Source organism: Camelus bactrianus, chromosome 5 (assembly GCF_048773025.1).
Source record: "Camelus bactrianus isolate YW-2024 breed Bactrian camel chromosome 5, ASM4877302v1, whole genome shotgun sequence".
Taxonomy (NCBI): domain Eukaryota; kingdom Metazoa; phylum Chordata; class Mammalia; order Artiodactyla; family Camelidae; genus Camelus; species Camelus bactrianus.
The window spans coordinates 74,388,742-74,413,498 of record NC_133543.1 but is presented as its reverse complement, the minus strand read 5'-3'; the positions used below and the strand labels follow the sequence as shown (position 1 = coordinate 74,413,498).

Here is a 24,757-nt window from a genome sequence, read left to right as displayed (position 1 = left end):
TAGCATATGAAGTTACCAAGCCCATAAAAGTTAACCCCCACGCTGCCTGGGCACTCTCCCTTCTGAGTGTGTAACTACTTTTCCTTTTAACTAAGCATCCAACCCCCACACCTCATGGTCTTTCTCCTGCCTTCTGAAACAGCCTGCACTCTGTCTGTGGAGGTGTGTATCTCTCAATAAATCTACTTTTACTCAACTATGGTTGGCCTTAAATTCTTAACTGCTCATAGCAAAGGACCTACATGTAGCAGGGTGTGTCCCAGGGACTCAAGTGAGGCCTTGGACATGGCCATCTCACCCCATATTCATTTTCCTGTATCATGATGATGCAAGCACCCCACACAGCCGCACAGTGATTCCTGGCCTCATTGGCCCTGGGCCCTCCAGACCACCAACTACTGCCCAGGGGAGCCCAGTGCTGAGGCCTTCCAGCCCCCAGGGTCCCCAGGACTGATGCAAGGGACTCTCCAAGGAGCCAAGCCTCCAACACCCACACCCAGAGACAGGCATACTGCTCGCCCACCCCCCAACCCCCCACATCTGAGCCTCCCAGGAAGCTGGCCCCCTGATCCACAAAGGGCAGGCTGCGGAGGGAGGGACTGGGCTGGGCTGGCACTGCCATCCCTTGCTCAGTGGGAAACAGCCTGCACCCAGACATGGTCACGCAGCAGACATTCCTTGGTTTCCAAATGAGCATGTACCACCGCCTGTCAACAGGTCACCAGGAAGACATCACAAGCCAGCTGAGAAAGGTGCTCTTGTGTGCCCCCATCCCCAGGCTTCCTAGGTCAGCCAAAGGGAGTATATGGTGTGCAGGGTAGGGGACGCTGCTATCTCCCATACTGTTCATTTTCTTTGATTTAAAGCAGTGAGATTTTAAAGCTGCAGGATAAGGGGAGAGGCTGGGCAGGGCCACGTGGTCACTGCAAGTGTTGCTGCAAAACCAGCCTCTGTACCCTGAAAACAAACAGACTGGGAGGCAGAGTCTGGGAGGATTAGAAAGGAACAGCTTTATTTGCAGGCCAAGGGGAGTCACAGCAGGCTCCTCAGGAACTGAATCCATCTTGGGCTTGGGATCTTGAAATTTATGGAAAAGAGGATGGAACAGACAAGGTGACAAGAATCAGGGTGATTTACAGGACGCTACATTCCTCTTAACCTCCATGACCTTGCTGTCCTTAGGAAATTCTGAAGGTCTGTTCATTCTTCTGGGATTATGGGCCCGTTACCTCCTCCCTGGTTAAAACTATTGAATGTTTGTGGGTTGTTTAGCATAAAAAGCAGTAAGGAAACAAGGCAAACTGCAGGGTTTCCTAGAAAGAATCAGCAGTTTGAGCATCAGGGAAGTTCATTCATTTCCTGCTCCTTCAAATCCCCACTTGTTTGTTTACTCGTTCCATTTCTATGGACATAGGGAAATGGGTGTAGTTCTCTAGCTGCTTCCTGTAGAATTGGGGCATCCTCTGGCAAGTGTTAAATAGAAGAACATATATGATCATGCCAATTATTGGGGGATTTTGAAAGAGTTTTTGTGAACATTTGTAGAGGTGAGGAATGAGACAAAGTATATATATATTATATATATAATTAGTTAGTTAGTTAGTTAGTCAGTCAGTTAGTCAGTTAGTTAGTCCTGTTATCAGAATGGAAAGCAGGAATTGAAAGATTCCTAAAAAGATAGATCAGAGGCCTTGAGGGACCCAAGAAAACAGACCTGAAAACCAGCTGGAGAATCTGGTATTCACTTCTGAGGCTCAGGCCCCCTTGTCTCCTTTTCCCTGAATTTGAGACCTCATATCATTTCAAAGTGGAGGGTACATGTTCAGATTCACCACGTATGAAAGCAAAAAGGCGTGTGAATCACAGCACAAGTTCCGCCCTGTGAGGCAAGCCGCACGGCTAAGGCCGTCCAGTCGGGCACCACTGCCTTTTGAATTAAACAGACTGGGCTGTGACTGGCCAGCCCCCCAACTACAGGAATGCTGGTCTTGCTTAAAGAGGTGGATTTACAATGTAGAGGGGAGTAGGTGGCCCCAGTGTTCACTAGGAAACCCACTAATTGAGGCCCCACTTCAGTTGTCCTCAGGGCTCCTGAGAAGCTCTCGTTACTGGGTTCTCTAAGATTGCCAGGAACCCTGGGCCCCCTTTAGTCACTGTCATCATTCATTTTATCTCGCTGGGTCTTCAGGACCCCTGGGGAAGGCTTGTCCCTGGGCATTTTTGTCCTTTATTAAACATTTTCATAAAGGCCTGAACAAATAGGTAATTTCTTTTTATTTACCACTTTTTTTTTGGACAAAACAGTTCTAATTGCAGAATAGTATAATAATACAAAGTAGCATTCAATGGCTTTTTTTCTGGGGGGGGGACACTTTGGGGAGACTTAAATATCAGGTAGCCAGCTGTCTAATGTTAAATTTTGATGTGGTATTTACATACACGTGATAGGAGCTACCGACCATTACATGAAGGTCTTTTCTATTAATATCTGGTCTAAAGTGATTTTATTATCTAGGAACTTAATAATTACAAGGAGACCTTGCAACCATAAGGTTGCAGCTACAAGTTGCCAGCAAACACCGCTTTGAGGATGGCTGGTGGCGTCCCAGGTCTGACATAGTTCAGAAAACTCAAGTTCTCAGCAACACAGAAACTTGTCTGAGATCTCACCTCCAATGGTTACCTAGTTTTACCTTAGATGTCTGAACTACAGTCACTCCATTTTGATTTTCAAATGCATTTCTCTCCTTAATGGCCAAAGCAGATGTCCCCATTAATGATTTTAGTACTTTTCTAGATAAGAGGACATGCAAGAATTTGGGCTCATAAAACCTTCTTCTAAAAATTTATCTATCTATCTGAAGGCCTGTAACTGGCAGTTTTTCCCAGAGCAGAGTGTCTCATTTCTGGTCTCCACCCTGAAATCGTTTCAGGGTGTGCTGAAGGTCAGCGACTGCAGTGGTGTGTGACATAATCCTTGCAGAGACAGATGACAAGTGCCAATTTTTAGTTGGCAGGGCCCCCCATGATCACAAATTCAACCATGGCTTGGAAGGCATTTAATGACCATTTTTCCCCATGAGGCTAGGAATGCTCATTCCTAGGCCAAGCAAGGATTTCACTGATAGGCCACTCAATGTGCTGTTACTAGACTAGGCCTTACTAAGAGCAGCCCAAACTCTCTGGTCCAGGAAAATATTCCCTCTTGTTGCTTCTTCCTGTATTTAGATTTACACCATTAAAATCATAAATCTCATATAAAACTGTATATCTGGTTAACTGCTTCAAGTTGCCTAGCTATCATTTTATCAGATGCTCAGTTACATATTTAGTAGTGCAAGAAACAATTTTGTAAAATAGGCAATTTGCAATTAATATAACTAGAAATACAGTAAGATCATAAGTAGGAATTCAAGTTAAGGACTTCCAATACGTGCAACCCATATATCCCCAGTCATCTGACTTAGTCTGTCCTAAACCAATCCTTATCTTTAAAGGAAATTATATATTGGAATTGTCCATAAGGCCATAATTTCATAACCATAAATCCATAAGCCCAGTTTCATAGGGTTATTAAGCTGGTTGTCCTTAGTATGATTTAATTTTTTTCAACATAAGGGAGACTTTAAACCTAAATGACCGTAGACTGGTGTTAACCATAGAATTCTATCCCATGATTGTGGGAGGTTATATTCTTTGGCTGAAACTTTGCTTGTTGCTCTGATTGAGCTTGGGTAACTTCAAAAGATTCATATTTATGGCCAGAGTCAGAGCAGGTAGTAACTGGCCAGGTGAGGGAATCCCACCTGGTAATATCACCAGTGGCCTGAAGACAACTATAATTACTCTCCTCTAGAATAAATTCCCTCAAGGCCCACCAATTAGACACTTGGGGTGGAGAAAACCACCAAGGTAACCCAGAAATACTGGATATAGGTAATTGATCATAAACCTAACAATTGGATTAACTTTAACTCTGCATGAGATTGTGAAATACATTTGGTTCATAAGCAAAGGTATGAGTGATTATCAAAGTAATTGGTACACAGGCCTGGTCCAGTGTCTTGGGCCAGCTGCCTACCTCAGATGTCATCTTCATCTCATCCTGGTGTAGTAGCTTCTCCTTTGTGTGAATATTGTTTTAAGGTGGTCAGCAGTCTTCTCTACAGGCCAGTCCAGTGCAAGGGCCCTTTCTGAATGAAAACTAATCCAAGAGTCAATTTCCTTCAGCTTTACTGTGCATGAGCTAGTTAAGAGTACCTGATAAAGGTCCTTCCATCCTGCTTGGAGACAGTCCTTTAAATCATGTCATTTCCAGTATGCATAATCTCCTGGTTGCAGGTCATGGGGTATTAGATCTTCATCCAAAAAAGATTACTGGGCTTCAGAAACAAATGTAGAGTTCTTCTAATAATTCAATTAAACTTTGCAACAATATAACCTAACAGCAAGGAATGGTCTGGGAATTGAGTCTTAGTAATTATAGATCTGAATAACAAAACTGGAATTTAATATCCACTAAAACATAATCACTTTTCTCTATAATTACACTCATTTAAAATCAAACATAGCCAAATAAATATTAATTGATTGTATAAGCTCTTTCAAATTGGCTATGTTGGAATTCCTCAGGAGTCTCAGACTGCTTCCAAAAGGCCTCTTGAGGCCAGGAGAGCCACATCAACAACCTGTCACATTTTGTCTTACAGATTTAGGTGAATTCCTCCCTTTTTGTAGTCCCTAAAATACCTTGAGATTTTTGCACCTGTCAGGAGGTGGCGTTCCTAATTTACCTGTAAAGCTGCTGGGAACCTAAGAGTTTCCAGTCTCTGGAGGGGTCAGATGGAGAGAAAAGATAAATGTTTCAATTCTGCTTTCAAAGGTATAGTTTACCAAGTTGCTCTAAGTCATAATTAGCTTGAGAAGGGTTTCTTTATATCTGGAAAACACAGATTAAAAGTCAGTAATATTTCTGACAAAACTAAAAATTGCTGTCATATTGAGCAATTTCCTCAGTCTCATGTAACTAGTGCTTTTGTTAACAGTTTCATGCTATCTGAGTTTCTATTAGACTTTTAAAATTTCTTACCCAATTCAGCAATATGATTTAAAAGTTATCAGAAAGCTATACTTGTCAAAAAAGTTCTTCTCTTAGATCTGAAGAGAAAGCATTTTGCAAAAGCATCGGAATAAAACAAGAACTGTCTATAAATCACAAAAGGCTTAAAAGCATGGTTAAACATCTGGCTGCACTATAGTTGATAACCCTGGTTACAATAACTAGAATTATGCCTGGTAACATTTCAGACATATCCAATTTTTAGGAATTCTGCATAATTTCTAGAATTTCTATAGTAACAATATTTTTTTCCATACAATATAATCTAAGATTTATTATTTATTTATAATACCTTGCATGCAATTTAACATACCAAATAAAACTAATTCATTTAACACCTCTCTTTGTGATGCTTCAGGCGCCCTTTGAAGCATCCCAAATTTAGCTGGACATCAAAACAACTTAATCAAAGTTTGGTATTTGAGAAGCTGGTTAAAAAGTTTTAAAACATTTGGTCAGATAAGATCATAGATCACTGGGAAACAATACTTATTCCCGAGAAAACAATAAAATACATCAAAGGCAAATACAGAATAGATCACTTAAGGGATAAAAGAAACATTACAATCTCTTACCAAAAGGAGTTAAACATTTAAAGAAAACTTTGTCTTTTTTGTGGAGACAGAGAAAATCAAATTCCAGTTTTGCACTAGCTTATTTTTAAGTTCATTTACTCAACTAAATTTATCTTAAATTTAGCCAATCCTGATTTCACATAAAATTCTTTTCACAGGGTTTCTCTCTTATAAACCCTTTATCACTTTCTGTATCCATATGAGCTTGTCCCTTATTATTTTAGTAGCTCTAATTACTTATAATTTTAACCCTTAAAAAGCTTAACTCTCTGGCAAAAACCAAGAAGCCAGTAGTTGTGTATTGGCTGTTATATCAGCATTTCCTGATTGAAAACTTATGCTTCAGTTTTTCCTTCCTAAGAAGGCAAACGTAGGTAACTAAAACCTGCCCAGCAATTAATGTTTCAGTATTTCATAAATGGCACAGATAGTGAGTTGTCTTCACTTAGTTTCAAGTTACCAAAATCTGGAGAGACAATTTTACATAGACATTCCCCAAGCGAAATTATTTCTATACAGTTTACCTAAAAGTTCTTATTTTATTTACCTTTACTTTTCTTAAAAGCTTTTTTTTTTTTCCAAATTGAGTTAGTTTCCTTGTTGACAATTTTGCAACATATATAATAAGATCTTTTCTGCCCTCTAGTAAACCAAGGTATCACAGAAGTATTACATCTAACACTGATGATTGTGAAGACATGTGTATATTAATTAAACCAACAAGCTTAAGATACCAGATACTGATTTAGTACTGAATATTTCCCAGATCATGTGAACCTGAAATTTATTCTGGTCAGTTTTCTTTATATTTCTTGGTATTCATATAAGCACTTGACTTCCTTTAAGCCAATTAAATACAGCTATGTTTTGAATTAATTTTGGCAGTACCATAACCCTGCGACACACAAACATACACACCACAAAGGCCTCATAACTTTTTTCTAATATTTACAGGGGAGACAAGATTGCTATTTGTCTTTAACAAGTCAAGTTCCAAATTATTTACTCCCCTTTCTCAAGATTTGCATTTTTAAAAAAGATGGTGAGATCAGGGTTCCTGGTATAGACCAGATACAAATTTGCATCTCAACCGCATTGAAGCTGGAAACTAAGTGGAATTTGATGAGGCCGTCAAGATTTTTCCTAAGGGACTTTCTGATGGAATTGAAATGATACCACCCATTTTGATCTTTCGTGTACACACAATACAAAATTCAAACCTCACCTAGCAAATGGAAGTCTCAAAGTACAAAGCAGGTACAAATCAAAATTCAAAGTCAAAACAACAGCTTCCTAGTCTCACTGAGCTCAGAACTGCTATCATTTAGTGCCTATCAAATGGGAATTCTCTCAGGGAGAGAGCCCGGTCAACCCGGGGACTCCCATGCCTTAGGGAATCACAGATAGGGTCGAGGGGTCTTGGTCATCACCAGGAAACTCACCCTAGTCCTGGCTGAGGAGTCTCGGCATCACTAGCAGAGTTCTTTTCTCTCCCAAGTTTTTGAGCAGCTGGAGGTCTGGAGTGAGGTTGGAAGGAAGAAGGAAGAGTCCTGAGGCTAAAAGGGCTTTGGCAGCTGCTAGGCTTATTTTCCTCTGTTTCCGTCCTACCTACTTAAGCCTGGACTGTTGGTTATGGTAACCCAAGAGGCTGGGACACAGGTCCTTTCCTCTCCTGTTCCGGATTGCCCAGGTGATCTGGCCTTACTGGGCTCCCCTGACTCTCCATTCTTCCAAGGGAGGCTGGCACAGGGGTTGCCCTTAGCGCGTCACATCAAGCCGAGGTGTCTGCGGGTAGGAGAGAAGAAAGGAGGTTTGATCCCGATGTCGGGCGCCAAGGTTGCTGGCACAAAATTGGCCTCTCTACACTGAAAATGGATAGAGACTTGCAGGTAGTTTGGCGAAGAGTAGAAGATAACAGCTTTACTTTATTGCCAGTCAAAGAGGGTCACAGTATCAAGTAAACGGTTCAGGCACCAGAGGTTCCTTTTTGCGCCAAAGAATGCCAACATGGCGTGTCCTGGCCCAGCACGCCTCCTCACTGCTTGGTAGGTGCGGCACAGCCTAGCGTAGCACAGCTTGGCACTGAGTGGCAAAGTGTGGCACAGCCTTGAACAGCGCGGCACGGAGCGGCACAGCGGGGCCCGGCTCGGTGCAGCCCAGCACGGCGGGGCACAGCCTGGCCCTGCTCTGCAAGGCGCGACATTACATGGAACTGCGCGGCACAGGGCGGTTCAGCCTAGGACAGCGCGGCACGCCCCAGCACGGCCTGGCCCGGCACTGTGCAGCCCGGCAAGGTGCTGCTTGGTGCAGGGACCACAGTTCTACTCCCTGTGAACAAAAAATGTCCTATATATCCTGGCCTCCCCTACCTCTTTGAAGCAGTCCCTCAGAGTGATCGAGAGGTTTGAGTCCTCAGAAATGTCCACAGGATAAAACATAACTCTCAACTTTTAGGTTATGCTTTTTTTATTCAGTCAACACATTCTTGCAACTTCCAAGTCTTGAGACTGAAAAAGGAGCCCAGAGTCAGAGATCAACACTATATCAGAAAGGGACCCTTATAAGTCAGAGGCTAAGGTCCTGGAGTGAAACCCCGCTGCATATTCAGTGAGCTGGCAGAGAAAGGCAGCGATCTTGGCTACCCAAGGGAGGAAGAGGCGATCAGTTACAGTGGGCCTGACGCCAGAAGGGCTCCTTGGTTGTGAGTGGCCTGCTGGAAGGCGTCCCCCAACTGCTCCTCAGGTTAGCAACTGTGGGGGTGGGGCTATTTCCTGTGGAGGACCGAACTTGCTGGAGCCATTCTGGTCCAAAGGCTAGAACAATTGTTAGCTTGGGGCTGGGCCAACCAAGTAGGTAGTTACTGATTAATCTTTCAATTGAGAGAGGCGCCTGGAGGCATGCGGCTTAGAAGTGCGAGAGGTGGGAGACGTACTTATTGCCGCAACAGGAGGAGGAAGGTGGACCTTTTGCCGCAAAACCAGATTCTGTGCCCTAAAAAAGAATTGAGACTTGGAGGCAGAGTTTGGGGGGCTTAGGAAAGAACAGCTTTATTGCTTTGCAGCAGGCTCATACCTTAGAGACCGTGAATCCATCTTGGGCTTTGGGTCTTGAGGTTTTATAGAAAACTGGATGGAACAGACAAGGTGACAACAATCAGGGCGTTTTACAGGGTGCTACAATCCTCTTAATACTGATGATCTTCTTGCCCTCATGGAGGAACTTCGGAGGCTCTGTCCATTCTTCTGGGATTATGGGCGTCCTCCCTGGTTAAAGCTATTGAATGCTTGTGGGTTGTTTAGCATAAAAAAAATGGTAAGGGAGACAAAGCAAATTGAACAATCAGCAGTTCTCGCATCAGGAAAGTTAGTCCATTTCCTACTCCTCTGTAAGTCTGATATCACGTTGTGTGAGGAAGGGGTCAGTAGAAACCTGGTGTGGCCCCTCTTCCCTGGTAGCCTTGGGCTCATGACTGCTACCAAATCCAACTCTTCTAATCGATGAGAGACAGAACAGCAGAGGGAGAAGGGCTTCTCCTTACACGATGTTCAGGCATTTATCAGTAGAAAGCTGAATTGTGTATTCAAATGCTGGTACAAAACTCTCTGGAACTCTCTGGGACAAACCTTTGAAAAACAGTCTCAGAATAAGGAGAATCAGTTACAGGACCTGGCTCTTTCCAGTTCAATCCTGAATTTATATTGTCAGCTCACACCCACAATTTTAGCTTTGGAATATGTGGTCACCAGAATTCCATACAAACATTTGGGCAGTAAAGATAGGGGTGACCTGCAAAGCATTTCTTACTGGCTGCATCATGACTGACACATCAGAACCTTCAAATCTTCCAGCAGTGACTCTTTGAACAACTTCGTTAAAAGGGTTTAAAAAAAATCACTGATAGCTCTCAGAAGTCAAATGAGTCACGTAGCCTTGTAAACAGAGCTGGCTGAGTTTAATATCAATCTCTCTATCCAAAACTTTCTTTTCCTGTCCAACCCCTGTCTTCCATGGGACTGAGAAGTATCAAAGAAAAGTGGGGGTTGATACAGAGCAGGACCCTGCGGGGCCTTCTCGGGTACAATACCCCTCTATGGCTCCCATTTCTTGTTTGTAGAAAAAAGACTTCAGCCTGCTAGGCCTTCCCCAGTTCTAAAAAGCAGAGTCCAACAGTTAGTAATTAGAGAATTGAGGAAATGCAAAATCAAAGGAAAAGCATTTATGTAAGAAAAGGAGTGATAGCTTAAACAATAGTTCAGTGATAAAACAGAATCCTAGTTCCTCCTAAAGGGGATATACATCACAATCTGCTGCATATCTCTGAGTCTGTGCTGCAGGAACTGAGACCCCTTCCCAGGTGGTGGCTGTGACGACATGCTGACCATGGCTAGAGCGCAGACTAGTTGCAACCAGAAGGTTGATGATTAAGATTCCTGAAACATCATCCTGTAACCTCACCTCCAACCAATCAGAAGAAAGTCCATGAGCTGCAACCTCACCCTAAATGTTGCCCTGAAAGCTATCGGGGGATTTGGGTCTTCTGAGCAAGAGTTTTCCTCATTTGGCCTTGGAATAAATGCTGTATTTTCCTCCACCTCGGTCCGGTGTCAGCAGTACATTGGCTTTGCCGCGCAGCAGGCAAGAGGACAAGTTCGGTTCGGTAAAAAAGTGGGTGACTACTAAGGGGAAGCTGTCCTAAGTGAGCATCTCACCCTTGGCGTATAGGCTCCTGGCTGGTGGCAGCATTGGGATCCTCTCCAGCACTGCCTGAGCAACTTTGCCTCATAGACTGTCCTGAGCGCTTGCTGCGGATCTGGCATGGTTGGCCCACTGTGCTTTTGATTCTGTTGTGAAAGAAAGAAAAGGTCCTGATCTTTGAGACATCTCTGGTAAGTGGCAGAATCTCATGGGAGAGGATATCAGGTTATCTTTCCCTATTAGGATGCCTTGAAATTTTGACCTGTTTTGGGGTCGGGGGATGGGGACAAAACCATAGGACTTGGTTACCTAATTTTGAGCTGAGTGCTGATTTGATTGATTTTTTCCCCTGTTGGTTGAGGAAAAGTGGATTTGAGACAGAGCACTGCCTGAGTGGCAATTGGGAAACACAAAGAAGGCTTGTTTGCACCTCTGTCTGGAAGGGTAGGTAGGAAACTTTCCATTCTCATGGTGCTGGATACTGATCTGCCAGCCTGTCTGTTTCTCGTCAAATTGGCCATGAATAGAAATAATTGCTCTGTTCCATCTGGTAGTCCCCTAGGTTGAATTTTGCAAAACTGGGAGATCAATATTTCATGAAGGGTAGAGCTATATGTCCTGTCTTATAATACTAAACAAGGGGAGCATTCCCCAATGAAACATGTTTATCCCACATATAATTGAGCAAAGGAGATATAACCATCTTATATAAAGCTTATTTAAATATACCAACTTTTATAAACTTTTATCTCAATGCTATCAACTTTTATCCCTTCCCAGTTCCTTTCACTGAGGATAACCCAGGTACCCCTTCTTGAAATTAAGTTCCTAAGCAAAGATGTGAGCAATTATCAAAGTAATTGGTATACAGGCCTGGTCCAGTGTCTTGAGTCAGCTGTCTACTTCTTCTCATCCTTGTCTGGTAGCTTCTTCTCCATTTGAGCTATGTTTTAAGGTGCAACAGTCCTCTCTATAGGCCAGTCCAGTGCAGGGGCCCTTTCTGAGTGGAAAATAATCCAAGAGTCAATTTCCTTCAGTTTCACTGTGCATGCGCTAGTTCAGAGTACCTGATAAAGGTCCTTCCATCCTGCTTGGAGATAGCCCTTTAAATCATGTAATTTCTAGTATGCATAATCTCTTGGTTGCAGGTCATGGGGTATTGGATCTTCATCCAAAAATAGATTACCAAGCGTCAGAAATAAACCTAGAGTGTTCTTTTAATAATTCAATTAAACTTTGCGACAATATAACCTAACAGCAAGGAATGGTCTGGGAAGTGAGTCAGTAATTATAGATCTCAGTTAACAAAACTAGAACTTAATATCCACTGAAACATAATCTTTTTCTCTGTATAATTACCCCCATTTAAAATCAAATGTAGGCAAATGAAGATTAATTGATTTTTATAGGCTCTTTTAGCTGTGCTGGAATTCCTCAGAGAGAATCTCAGACTGAATTTCCAAAAGGCCTCTCAAGGCCAGGAAAGCCACATCAACAACGTGTCACATTTTGTCTTACAGATTTAGGTGAATTCCTCCCTTTTTCACTTGTCAGGAAGCGGCCTTCCTAATTTACCTGTAAAGCTGCTGGAAACCTAAGAGTTTCCAGTCTCCGGAGGGGTCAAAGAGAGAGAGAAAAGATAAATGTTTCAATTCTGCTTTCAAAGGTATAGTTTACCAAGTTGCTCTAAGTCATAATTAGCTTGAGAAGGGTTTCCTTACATCTGGAAAACACAGATTAAAAGTCAGTAATATTTCTGACAAAATCAAAAATTGTAGTCATATTGATCAGTTTACTTGGTCTCATGTAACTAGTCCTCTTTGTTAACAGTTTCATGCTATCTGAGTTTCTATTAGACTTTTAAAATTTCTTACCCAGCTCAGTAGTATGATTTAAAAGTTATCAGAAACTTGTACTTGTCAAAAACATTCTTTTTATAAACGTTCTTGAAGAAAAAGCATTTTTCCCCCAAAAGGTATCACAGTAAAACCATAACTGTCTATGAATGACAAAAGATATAAGCTTGATTAAATACCTGGTTACCACCATAATTGATAAAGAAACTTGTTTACAATAACCAGAATTATGACTGATAACATTTTAGATGTACCAGATTTTTAGGAATTCCATATAATTTCTAGAATATATATTAACTTTTTTCATACAATATAACCTAAGCAGATTTATCATTTATTTGTAATACTTCCCATGTGACTTAACATACCAAATGAACCTAATTAGTTTAATACCTCTCTTTGGGATGTTTCAGGGGCCCTCTGAAGCATCCCAAAGTTAGCTGGAGGTCAAAGAAATTTAATCAAAATTTGATATTTGGGAATTGTTAAAAAATCAAAGGTTTTAAAACACATGAGGTCACTGTTAAATATTATTTATTCCCAGGATAATAATAAAACATTTCAAAGCAAATACAGAACAGATCACTTAAGGGATAAAAAAAGTTACAATCTGTTATCAAAAGCAGATGAACATTTTAAGAAAACCTTGTCCTTTTTGCGGAGACAGAATCAAATTCCAGTTTTGCACTAGCTTATTTTTAATTTACTCAACTAAATTTATCCTAAATTTAGCCATAAAACTCTTTTTTCAGGGTTTCTCTTTTACAAACTTTTTATCACTTTCTGTGTCCATATGAGTTTGTCCCTTATTTTTGTAGCTCTAATTACTTATAATTTTAACCCTTAAAAAGCCTAACTCTCTGGCAAAAACCAAGAAGTGAGTAATTGTGAATTGGCTGTCATATCAGCATTTCCTGATTAGAAACTTATGCTTCAGTTTCTCCTTCCTAAGAAGGCAAACGTAGGTAACTAAGACCTGCCCAGCAATTAATGTTTCAGTATTTCATAAATGGCACAGATAGTGAGTTGTCTTCACTTAGTTTCAAGTTACCAAAATCTGGAGAGACAATTTTACATAGACATTCCCCAAGCGAAATTATTTCTATACAGTTTACCTAAAAGTTCTTATTTTATTTACCTTTACTTTTCTTGAAAGCTTTTTTTTTCACATTGAGTTATTTTCCCTGTTGACAATTTTGCAACATATATAATAAGATCTTTTCTGCCCTCTAGTAAACCGAGGTATCACAGAAGTATTACACCTAACACTGATGATTGTAAAGACATGTGTAAATTAATTAAACCAACAAGCTTAAGATACCAGATATTGATTTTAATACCAGATATTGATTTAGTACTGAATATTTCCAAGATCATGTGAACCTGAAATTTATTCTGGTCAGTTTTCTTTATATTTCTTGGTATTCATATAAGCACTTGACTTCCTTTAAGCAAATTAAATAGTTATGTTTTGAATTAATTTTGGCAATACCATACACCTGTGACACACAAACATACACACCACAGAGGCCTCATAGATTTTTTAACTAATATTTACAGAAGAGACAAGATTGCTATTTATTTTTAACAGGTCAAGTTCCAAATTATTTACTCCCTTTCTCAAGATTTGCATTTTTTAAAAAGATGATGAGATCAGGGTTTCTGGAGAAGACTAGGTAAAACATTTGCATCTCAACTGCATTGAAGCTGGTAACTAATTGGAATTTAACAAGGTGGTCAAGATTTTTCCTAAGGGACTGTCTGATGGAATTGAAATGGTACCACCCATTTTGATCTTTCGTGTACACACAATACAAAATTCAAACCTCAGCCTACAAATGGAAGCCTCAAAGTGCAAAGCAGGTACAAATCAAAATTCAAAGTCAAAACAACAGCTTGGTAGTCTCACTGAGCCCATGACCGCTATCCAGTTGGCACCTTTCACAGGAGTACTCTCTCCAAGAGAGAGCCCCATCAAACTGGGGACTCCCCTGCCTTGGGGAGCCCCAGATAGGGTCAAGGGGGCATTAGTCACCACCAGGAAACTCACCCTAGTCCTGGCTGAGGAGTCTCTGCATCACTAGCAGAGTTCTTTTCTTTCCCAAGTTTTTGAGCAGCTGGAGGTCCAGACTGAGGTTGGAAGGAGGAAGAAAGAGTCCTGAAGCTAAAAGGGCTTTGGCAGCTGCTGGGCTTGTTTTCCTCTGCTCCCGTCCTCCCACCTTACAGCCCGGGCCATTGGTTGTGGCAACCCGAGGGGCTGGGGCCCAGATCCTCTCCTCTCCTGTTGTGGATTGCCCTGGTGGTCTGGCCTTGCTGGGCTCCCTGCACTCTCTGCCCTTCCAATGGAGGCTGAGACAGGGAAATCTTGCCCAGAAAACAACTAAGTTGAAGGTCTTTTATTGGTTACACTGTTAAGTTAAAAAAGCCAGAATTCTGACCTTACAAAAACAAAACTCTTTCTAGGGGAAACTTGCATTTCTCTTCCTATGCGTTTGGAATGCAAGTATTCTACCTGATCCTCTTTGGTGTTTCATTTGTGTATATGTGTGTATGTTTTTAAAAACTTGGGCTCTGTCATACAATAGGTATGAGTATGGTGCACATTTGGCAGCCAAGCAAATACATTGGGATTCTGAGCAATCCTTTGTACCAGTTCTCAGGCTTTTCCCATCCTAACCTTCATTGCAGCAGCCTAGACCACAAAGGCCTTTACTTTTTTGTGGGAGTAAAGTTTTAAATCTTATTTAGGGGGCACCCCTCACTGTCTCGTGGGGAAGTCTCTTCATCTTATTGGTTTAAAATCACTACTAATATATATATATAACTTATTGATGGCCAGATGATGGATCCTTTAAATCGGAGAAACTTCTAAATTGGTAACATTTTACAGAGCTCTCATTATAATCAGCTGTTTTATTGGTACCTATAAAAAGCAATCAAGTACAAATGTTTTGAAACTTTCTAACAAGCTTCCCAAATATCAAATTTTGATTAAAGTTCTTTTGACCTTCAGCTAACTTTGGGATGCTTCAGAGGGCCCCCTGAAACATTGAAAAGAGAAATATGAAACTAATTGGACTTATCAGGTATGCTAAATTATTTTAAAAACATTGTCAAGTGATTGGAGATAAAGCTTAGGTTATATCATAGAGACAAAAGTCCCTAATATAGATATTCCAAATTTTGTATGGAATTTCTAAGAATCTAATATGTCCTAGTATCAGTTGTAATTCTGATTATTATCTTAAAATGTTGTATGTCAGAAATATCCAAGTTGCTTGTCTGTTGCATTATAATCAAATCTTTAACCATGTCATTTTGTCTTGTCATTTATATAAACAATCATTGTTTTACTCTGAATCTTTTATAAAATGAAGCTCTTCAGGAAGATTCATAAAAAGGGACTTTTAAACCAATACACGTTTCTGATAATTAGCTGGGTAAATTGGGTACTGGGTAACTGGGTAAATTATGAAACGCTGATGGAATACCTGATAACTTCATTCAGCTGAATAGGAATTAATTACATGGGACTGAATAAATTGATAAATATGATTGACAACCTTATGGCTTTTGAGAAACATACTGGTCTTTAATTTTTATTTTCCAAAAAACCTTTCCTCTTGTGCTATGACCTACAACAAGTTGATAAAATATGCCTTTATAAACAAGGATAAAATATTTATCTTTTTCTCTCTACCTGATCCCTCCAGAATTTAATTCTGCAGCTGGCTCTCCTGTGGACCTGATGGTTATTGCATCCAGATTACAACTAATTATACTAATCATGGTTTTAATTTGTTCTTTGTTTCCACATTGTTACATTTTGTACTTTATTAATGTTACTAGCTGTATTGTTTATATTCTGTCTATTTTATAAGATTGTTGGCTCTTACATTAGCCAATTTGTAATCAAGCCTCCAACAAAACTGATGATGGCTAAACACCATGAGGAAATAGATTATACTTATAACTCTACATAGAATAATTGTAATAGTGTGATTCAAGGTATGGGAAGAAGCAACAAGGGAAAACATTTCTTGGATCATAATAGACTAGTAAGACAGATGATCCAGAGAGTTTTTTGAATATCACAGGCCCTGATCCAAAATTAGCACCTTGAGTGGAACATCAACAGAATTCTCTTTCCCTAACCAAGGAAGAGACTTCCCAGCACATAGGACAAAATTGGCCATGAAATGTCTCCCAAAATATTGGTTGAATTTAGGACCAAGGGGGAACAGTGTGAACAAAAAATATTGCAAGCCATATCAGTTAACAAAGAATGCTTTGGCCATCAAGTCATCAGCCACTACCACTAGCCCTAGAGTGAGCTAAGGATGCAGACAAGCAGGCAGCCCAGCCTCCGCAGCCACCCCCAGTGGTATACTCTGAGGGAAGACAGGATGTGGAAAAACAGGATACCGGCCCTAGACACCTAGGTGCATATCAAAGAAATGATTTTATTGAGCCCTTACCTTTGTGCCTTCCTATATATAGAAAAGTGCTAAATTCCTTAACTTGAGATATCTGGTTTTCTTAAATTAACAGTAATCTTTTGATGTTCTGACTACCTGGTCTTTGTTATAAAAACTCCTATGTATCCTGGCTCCTCCTCTACCTCTTTGGAGCAACCTGAGAGGCTGTCATCCTGGGCTGGAGGGCTTTGAGTCCTCAGAAATGTCCACCAAATAAAACAAAACTCTTACATTTTAGGTTGTGCATTTTATTTCAGTCAACACATATCCTTGCAACTTCCAAGCCTTGAGACTAAAGAAAGAACCAGGAGTCAGAGACAGAGACATTAACAGTTTATCAGACAGGGACTCAAAGAATCAGCAAGCAGTTCTAGCATCAGGGAAGTCAGTTCCTTTCCTGCTCCTTCAAATCCCCACTTGTTTGTTTACTCGTTCCATTTCTATGGACATAGGGAAATGGGTGTAGTTCTCTAGCTGCTTCCTGCAGAACTGGGGCATCCTCTGGGGCACCTTTAAATAGAAGGAACAAATATGATCATGCCAATTATTGGGGGGTTTTGAAAGAGTTTTTATGATCATTTGTAGAGGTGAGGAATGAGACAAAGTATATATATATTATATATATATAGTTAGTTAGTTAGTTAGTCAGTCAGTTAGTCAGTTAGTTAGTCCTGTTATCAGAATGGAAAGCAGGAATTGAAAGATTCCTAAAAAGATAGATCAGAGGCCTTGAGGGACCCAAGAAAACAGACCTGAAAACCAGCTGGAGAATCTGGTATTCACTTCTGAGGCTCAGGCCCCCTTGTCTCCTTTTCCCTGAATTTGAGACCTCATATCATTTCAAAGTGGAGGGTACATGTTCAGATTCACCACGTATGAAAGCAAAAAGGCGTGTGAATCACAGCACAAGTTCCGCCCTGTGAGGCAAGCCGCACGGCTAAGGCCGTCCAGTCGGGCACCACTGCCTTTTGAATTAAACAGACTGGGCTGTGACTGGCCAGCCCCCCAACTACAGGAATGCTGGTCTTGCTTAAAGAGGTGGATTTACAATGTAGAGGGGAGTAGGTGGCCCCAGTGTTCACTAGGAAACCCACTAATTGAGGCCCCACTTCAGTTGTCCTCAGGGCTCCTGAGAAGCTCTCGTTACTGGGTTCTCTAAGACTGCCAGGAACCCTGGGCCCCCTTTAGTCACTGTCATCATTCATTTTATCTCGCTGGGTCTTCAGGACCCCTGGGGAAGGCTTGTCCCTGGGCATTTTTGTCCTTTATTAAACATTTTCATAAAGGCCTGAACAAATAGGTAATTTCTTTTTATTTACCACTTTTTTTTTGGACAAAACAGTTCTAATTGCAGAATAGTATAATAATACAAAGTAGCATTCAATGGCTTTTTTTCTGGGGGGGGGACACTTTGGGGAGACTTAAATATCAGGTAGCCAGCTGTCTAATGTTAAATTTTGATGTGGTATTTACATACACGTGATAGGAGCTACCGACCATTACATGAAGGTCTTTTCTATTAATATCTGGTCTAAAGTGATTTTATTATCTAGGAACTTAATAATTACAAGGAGACCTTGCAACCATAAGGTTGCAGCTACAAGTTGCCAGCAAACACCGCTTTGAGGATGGCTGGTGGCGTCCCAGGTCTGACATAGTTCAGAAAACTCAAGTTCTCAGCAACACAGAAACTTGTCTGAGATCTCACCTCCAATGGTTACCTAGTTTTACCTTAGATGTCTGAACTACAGTCACTCCATTTTGATTTTCAAATGCATTTCTCTCCTTAATGGCCAAAGCAGATGTCCCCATTAATGATTTTAGTACTTTTCTAGATAAGAGGACATGCAAGAATTTGGGCTCATAAAATCTTCTTCTAAAAATTTATCTACCTATCTGAAGGCCTGTAACTGGCAGTTTTTCCCAGAGCACAGAGTGTCTCATTTCTGGTCTCCACCCTGAAATCGTTTCAGGGTGTGCTGAAGGTCAGCGACTGCAGTGGTGTGTGACATAATCCTTGCAGAGACAGATGACAAGTGCCAATTTTTAGTTGGCAGGGCCCCCCATGATCACAAATTCAACCATGGCTTGGAAGGCATTTAATGACCATTTTTCCCCATGAGGCTAGGAATGCTCATTCCTAGGCCAAGCAAGGATTTCACTGATAGGCCACTCAATGTGCTGTTACTAGACTAGGCCTTACTAAGAGCAGCCCAAACTCTCTGGTCCAGGAAAATATTCCCTCTTGTTGCTTCTTCCCGTATTTAGATTTACACCATTAAAATTATAAATCTCGTATAAAACTATATATTTAAGGGAAATTATATATTGGGAAAATATATATAAGGGAAAAATATATATTTTATATATTTAAGGTAAACTATATCTTTAAGGGAAATTTTATATTGGAATTGTCCATAAGGCCATAATTTCATAACCATAAATCCATAAGCCCAGTTTCATAGGGTTATTAAGCTGGTTGTCCTTAGTATGATTTAATTTTTTTCAACATAAGGGAGACTTTAAACCTAAATGACCGTAGACTGGTGTTAACCATAGAATTCTATCCCATGATTGTGGGAGGTTATATTCTTTGGCTGAAACTTTGCTTGTTGCTCTGATTGAGCTTGGGTAACTTCAAAAGATTCATATTTATGGCCAGAGTCAGAGCAGGTAGTAACTGGCCAGGTGAGGGAATCCCACCTGGTAATATCACCAGTGGCCTGAAGACAACTATAATTACTCTCCTCTAGAATAAATTCCCTCAAGGCCCACCAATTAGACACTTGGGGTGGAGAAAACCACCAAGGTAACCCAGAAATACTGGATATAGGTAATTGATCATAAACCTAACAATTGGATTAACTTTAACTCTGCATGAGATTGTGAAATACATTTGGTTCATAAGCAAAGGTATGAGTGATTATCAAAGTAATTGGTACACAGGCCTGGTCCAGTGTCTTGGGCCAGCTGCCTACCTCAGATGTCATCTTCATCTCATCCTGGTGTAGTAGCTTCTCCTTTGTGTGAATATTGTTTTAAGGTGGTCAGCAGTCTTCTCTACAGGCCAGTCCAGTGCAAGGGCCCTTTCTGAATGAAAACTAATCCAAGAGTCAATTTCCTTCAGCTTTACTGTGCATGAGCTAGTTAAGAGTACCTGATAAAGGTCCTTCCATCCTGCTTGGAGACAGTCCTTTAAATCATGTCATTTCCAGTATGCATAATCTCCTGGTTGCAGGTCATGGGGTATTAGATCTTCATCCAAAAAAGATTACTGGGCTTCAGAAACAAATGTAGAGTTCTTCTAATAATTCAATTAAACTTTGCAACAATATAACCTAACAGCAAGGAATGGTCTGGGAATTGAGTCTTAGTAAATACAGATCTCAGTAACAGAACTGGAATTTAATATCCACTAAAACATAATCATTTTTCTCTATAATTACACTCATTTAAATTCAAACATAGCGAAATAAATATTAACTGATCATATAAGCTCTTTTAAGTTAGCTGTGCTGGAATTCCTCAGAAAGAATCTCAGACTGAATTTCGAAAAGGCCTCTCAAGGCCAGGAAAGCCACATCAACAATCTGTCACATTTTGTCTTACAGATTTAGGTGAATTCCTCCCTTTTTGTAGTCCCTAAAATACCTTGAGATTTTTGCACCTGTCAGGAGGTGGCGTTCCTAATTTTCCTGTAAAGCTGCTGGGAACCTAAGAGTTTCCAGTCTCTGGAGGGGTCAGATGGAGAAAAAAGATAAATGTTTCAATTCTGCTTTCAAAGGTATAGTTTACCAAGTTGCTCTAAGTCATAATTAGCTTGAGAAGGGTTTCTTTATATCTGGAAAACACAGATTAAAAGTCAGTAATATTTCAGACAAAACCAAAAATTGCAGTCATATTTATCAGTTTACTCGGTATAACTACTCCTTTTGTTAACAGTTTCATGCTATCTGAGTTTCTATTAGACTTTTAAAATTTCTTACCCGATTCAGCAATATGATTTAAAAGTTATCAGAAAGCTATACTTGTCAAAAAAGTTCTTCTCTTAGATCTGAAGAGAAAGCATTTTGCAAAAGCATCGGAATAAAACAAGAACTGTCTATAAATGAGAAAAGGCTTAAAAGCATGATTAAACATCTGGGTGCACTATAGTTGACAACCCTGGTTACAATAACCAGAATTATGCCTGGTAACATTTCAGACATATCCAATTTTTAGGAATTCTGCATAATTTCTAGAATTTCTATAGTAATAACATTTTTTCCATACAATATAATCTAATAAGATTTATTACTTATTTATAATACTTTGCATGCAATTTAACATACCAATTAAAACTAATCAGTTTAATCTCTTTGGGATGGGTCTGGCCCCCTCTGAAGCATCTCAAAGTTAGCTGGACATCAAAACAACTTAATCAAAGTTTGGTATTTGAGAAGCTGGTTAAAAAGTTTTAGAACACTTGGTAAAATAAGATCATCAGTTACTGTGAAACAATACTTATTCCAAAGGTAATAGTAAAATATGTCAAAAGCAAATACAGAACATGTCACTTAAGGGGTAAAAGAAACTTTACAATCTCTTACCAAAAGCAGATAAACATTTTAAGAAAACTTTGTCTTTTTTGTGGAGACAGAGAGAATCAAATTCCTGTTTTGCAGTAGCTTATTTTTAAAGTTCATTTACTCAACTAAGTTTATCTTAAATTTAGCCAATCCTGATTACGCATAAAATTCCTTTCTCAGGGTTTCTCTTTTATAAATTTTTTATCATTTTCTGTGTCTATGTCAGTCTGTCCCTTATTATTTTAGAAGCTTTAATTAGTTATATTATAATTTTAACCCTGAAAAATGTTAACTGTCTGGCAAAAACCAAGAAGTGAGTAATTGTGAATTGGTTGTCATATCAGCATTTCCTGATTGGAAATTTTTGCTTCAGTTTTTCCTTCCTAAGAAGGCAAACATAGGTAAATTTAGACCTGCCCAGCAATTAATGTTTCAGTATTTCATAAATGGCACAGATAGTGAGTTCTTTTCACTTAGTTTCAAGTTACCAAAATCTGGAGAGACAATTTTACACAGACATTCCCCAAACATAATTATTTCTGTAGAGTTTACCTAAAAGCGCTTACTTTGTTTACTTTTACTTTTCTTGAAAGCTTTTTTCCCCCCCACATTGAGTTACTTTCCTTGTTGACAAATTTGCAACAGATATAATATGGTCTTTTCTGCCCTCTAGTAAACCTAAGTACCACAGAAATATTACACCTAACACTGATGATTCTAAAGGCATATATATATTAATTAAGCCAACAAGCTTAAGGTAGCTTTAATACCAGATATTGATTTAGTACTGAATATTTCCCAGATCATGTGAACGTAAAATTTATTTTGGTCAGTTTTCTTTATATTTCTTGGTATTCATACAAGCACTTAATTTCCTTTAAGCCAATTACATAGAGCTATTTTTTGAACTAATTTTGGCAATACCATAACCCTGTGACACACAAACACACAACACAGAGGCCTCATAGTTTTTCTTAGTAATATTTACAGGAGACAGAAGATTGCTATGTGTCTTTAACAAGTCAAGTTCCAAATTATTTACTCCCTTTCCCAAGATTTGCATTTTTTAAAAAGATGGTGAGATCAGGGTTCCTGGAAAAGACCAGATACAACATTTGCATCTCAACTGAATTAAAGATGGAAAGTAACTGGAGTTTGAGATTTTTCCTAAGGGACTTTCTGATGGAATTGAAATGGTACTGCTCATTTTGATCTCTCCTGCACACACAACACAAAATTCAAACCTCACCTAGCAAATAGAAGACTCAAAATTCAAAGCAGGTACAAATCAAAATTCAAAGTCAAAACAACAGCTTGCTAGTCTCACTAAGTCCATGACCACTATCCAGTTGGCACCTATCTCAGGAGAACTCTCTCCAGGAGAGAGCCCCGTCAACCCGGGGACTCCCCTGCCTTGGGGAGCCCCAGATAGGGTCGAGGGGATCTTGGTCATCACCAGGAAACTCACCCTAGTCCTGGCTGAGGAGTCTCTGCATCACTAGCAGAGTTCTTTTCTCTCCCAAGTTTTCGAGCTGCTGGAGGTCTGGACCGAAGTTGGAAGGAAGAAGGAAGAGTCCTGAAGCTAAAACAGCTTTGACAGCTGCTGGGCTCATTTTCGTTTACTCCCGTCCTCTCGCCTTAAGCCTGGGCGATTGGTTGTGGCAACCCGAGTAGCTGAGACCCAGATCTTCTCCTCTCCCATTCTGGATTGCCCCGGTGATCTGGCATTGCTGGGCTACACCGACTCTCTGCCCTCCCAAGGGAGGCTGGCACAGGGGTTGCCCATAGAGGGTCACATCAAGCCGAGGTGTCCAGCGGTAGGAAAGGAGAAAGGAGTTTCGAGCCCCATGTTGGGTGCCTAGGTTGTTGGCACAAAACTGGCCTCTCTACCCCCAAAATGGATTGAGACTCATAGGCAGCTTGGGGAAGATTAGAAAATAACAGCTTTATTGCTTTGCCAGGCAAATGGGAGTCAAGCTACCAAGCAAAATGTTCAGGCACCAGAAGTTCCTTGTTGCACCGCAGAATGGAGGCATGGCGTGGCACCACCGAATATCGATCGGCACTGCTCGGTAGGGTACAGCACGGCCTGCCACAGCATGGCATGGCCCAGAACAGCCTGGCACTGCATGGCACAGCGTGGCACAGACTGGAATATCACGGCATGGACCGAAATGGCCCAGCACAGCCTGACACTGCGCGGCATGGTGCGGCATGGCCTCGAACAGCGGGCATAGCCCAGCATAGCCCGGCCCAGCCTGGCACTGCGTGGCACGGCCTGAAACAGCTCAGCATGGCCCAGCACGGCATGGCCCAGCACTGTGCAGCCCAGCATGGCACGGCTCGGCGCAGGCACCCACAGTCCTGCCTTCTGTGAATAAAAAAGTCCTATACATCCTGGTCTCCCTTACCTCTCTGGAGCAGTCCGTCAGAGCGATCGAAAGGTTCGAGGCCTCAGAAATGTCGACGGGATAAAACGTAACTCTCAACTTTTAGGTTATGATTTTTTTTTCTTCAGTCGACACATTCTTGCAACTTCCAAGTCTTGAGACTGAAAAAGGAGCCCAGAGTCTGAGATCAACATTTATCAGACAGGGACTCTTACAAGTCAGAGGCTAAGGTCCTGGAGCGAAACCCCGCTGCATATTCAGCGAGCAGGCAGAGAAAGGCAGCAGTCTCGGCTACCCAGGGGAGGAAGAGGCGATCAGTTACAGTGGGCCTGACGTCAGCAGGGCTCCTTGGTTGTGAGGGGCCTGCTGGAAGGTGTCCCCCAACAACTCTTTGGATTAGCAACTGTCGAGCGGGTCACTATTTCCTGTAGAAGACCGAACATACTGGGGCCGTTCTGGTCTGAAGGCTGGAACAATTGTTAGGTGTGGGCCGGGCCAACTATGTAGGTAGTTACTGATTAAACTTTCAACTTAGAGAGGCACCTGGAGGCGCTTGCTGGGAGGCGCCCAAGGTGGGAGGTGCACCTGTTGCTGCAAAACCGGCCTCCGTATATCGAAAATGGATTAAGACTCGGAGGCAGAATTTGGGACGATTGGAAAAGAATAGCTTTATTGCTTTGCAGCAGGCTTGTGCCTTAGAGACTGTGAATCTGTCTTGGGCTTGGGGTCTTGAGGTTTTATAGAAAACTGGATGGAACAGACAAGGTGATAACAATCAGGGCGTTTTACAGGCTGCTACATTCCTCTTAACACTGATGATCTTCCTGCCCTATGGAGGAAGTTTGGATGGTCTGTCCACTCTTCTGGGATTATGGGCCCATTATGACCTCCCTGGTTAAAACTGTTGAATGTTTGTGGGTTGTTTAGCATAAAAAAAAATGGTAAGGGAGACAAAGCAAATTGCAGGATTTCTTAGAAAAAAATCAGTAAACAGTTTTAGCATCAGGGAATTTAGTTCGATTCATACTCCTCAACAAGTCCACTATCACATTTGGGGGCAGGGGTCAGTAGAAACC

General features: G+C 40.9%; 1 long non-coding RNA gene across 9 annotated transcripts in view; it reads right to left on the bottom strand.

The window, feature by feature from the left end:
- Nucleotides 1-24,175, bottom strand: part of LOC123618336 (uncharacterized) — a 37,749-nt gene extending 13,574 nt beyond the window's left edge. For 2 of the 9 annotated variants that reach the window (XR_012507101.1, XR_012507102.1), the window contains exons 1-5: nt 19,702-24,175; nt 11,263-11,389; nt 8,767-10,535; nt 8,064-8,201; nt 4,082-7,479 (exon numbers count right to left, since the gene is read on the bottom strand). This is a non-coding gene — a long non-coding RNA (uncharacterized LOC123618336). Of the gene's footprint in view, nt 1-616; nt 7,480-8,063; nt 8,202-8,766; nt 10,536-11,262; nt 11,390-19,701 lie in introns of those variants that run through there. The other 7 variants (XR_012507108.1, XR_012507107.1, XR_012507104.1 and 4 more) reach the window with 7 other exon arrangements.
- Nucleotides 24,176-24,757: the final 582 nt, after the last annotated feature.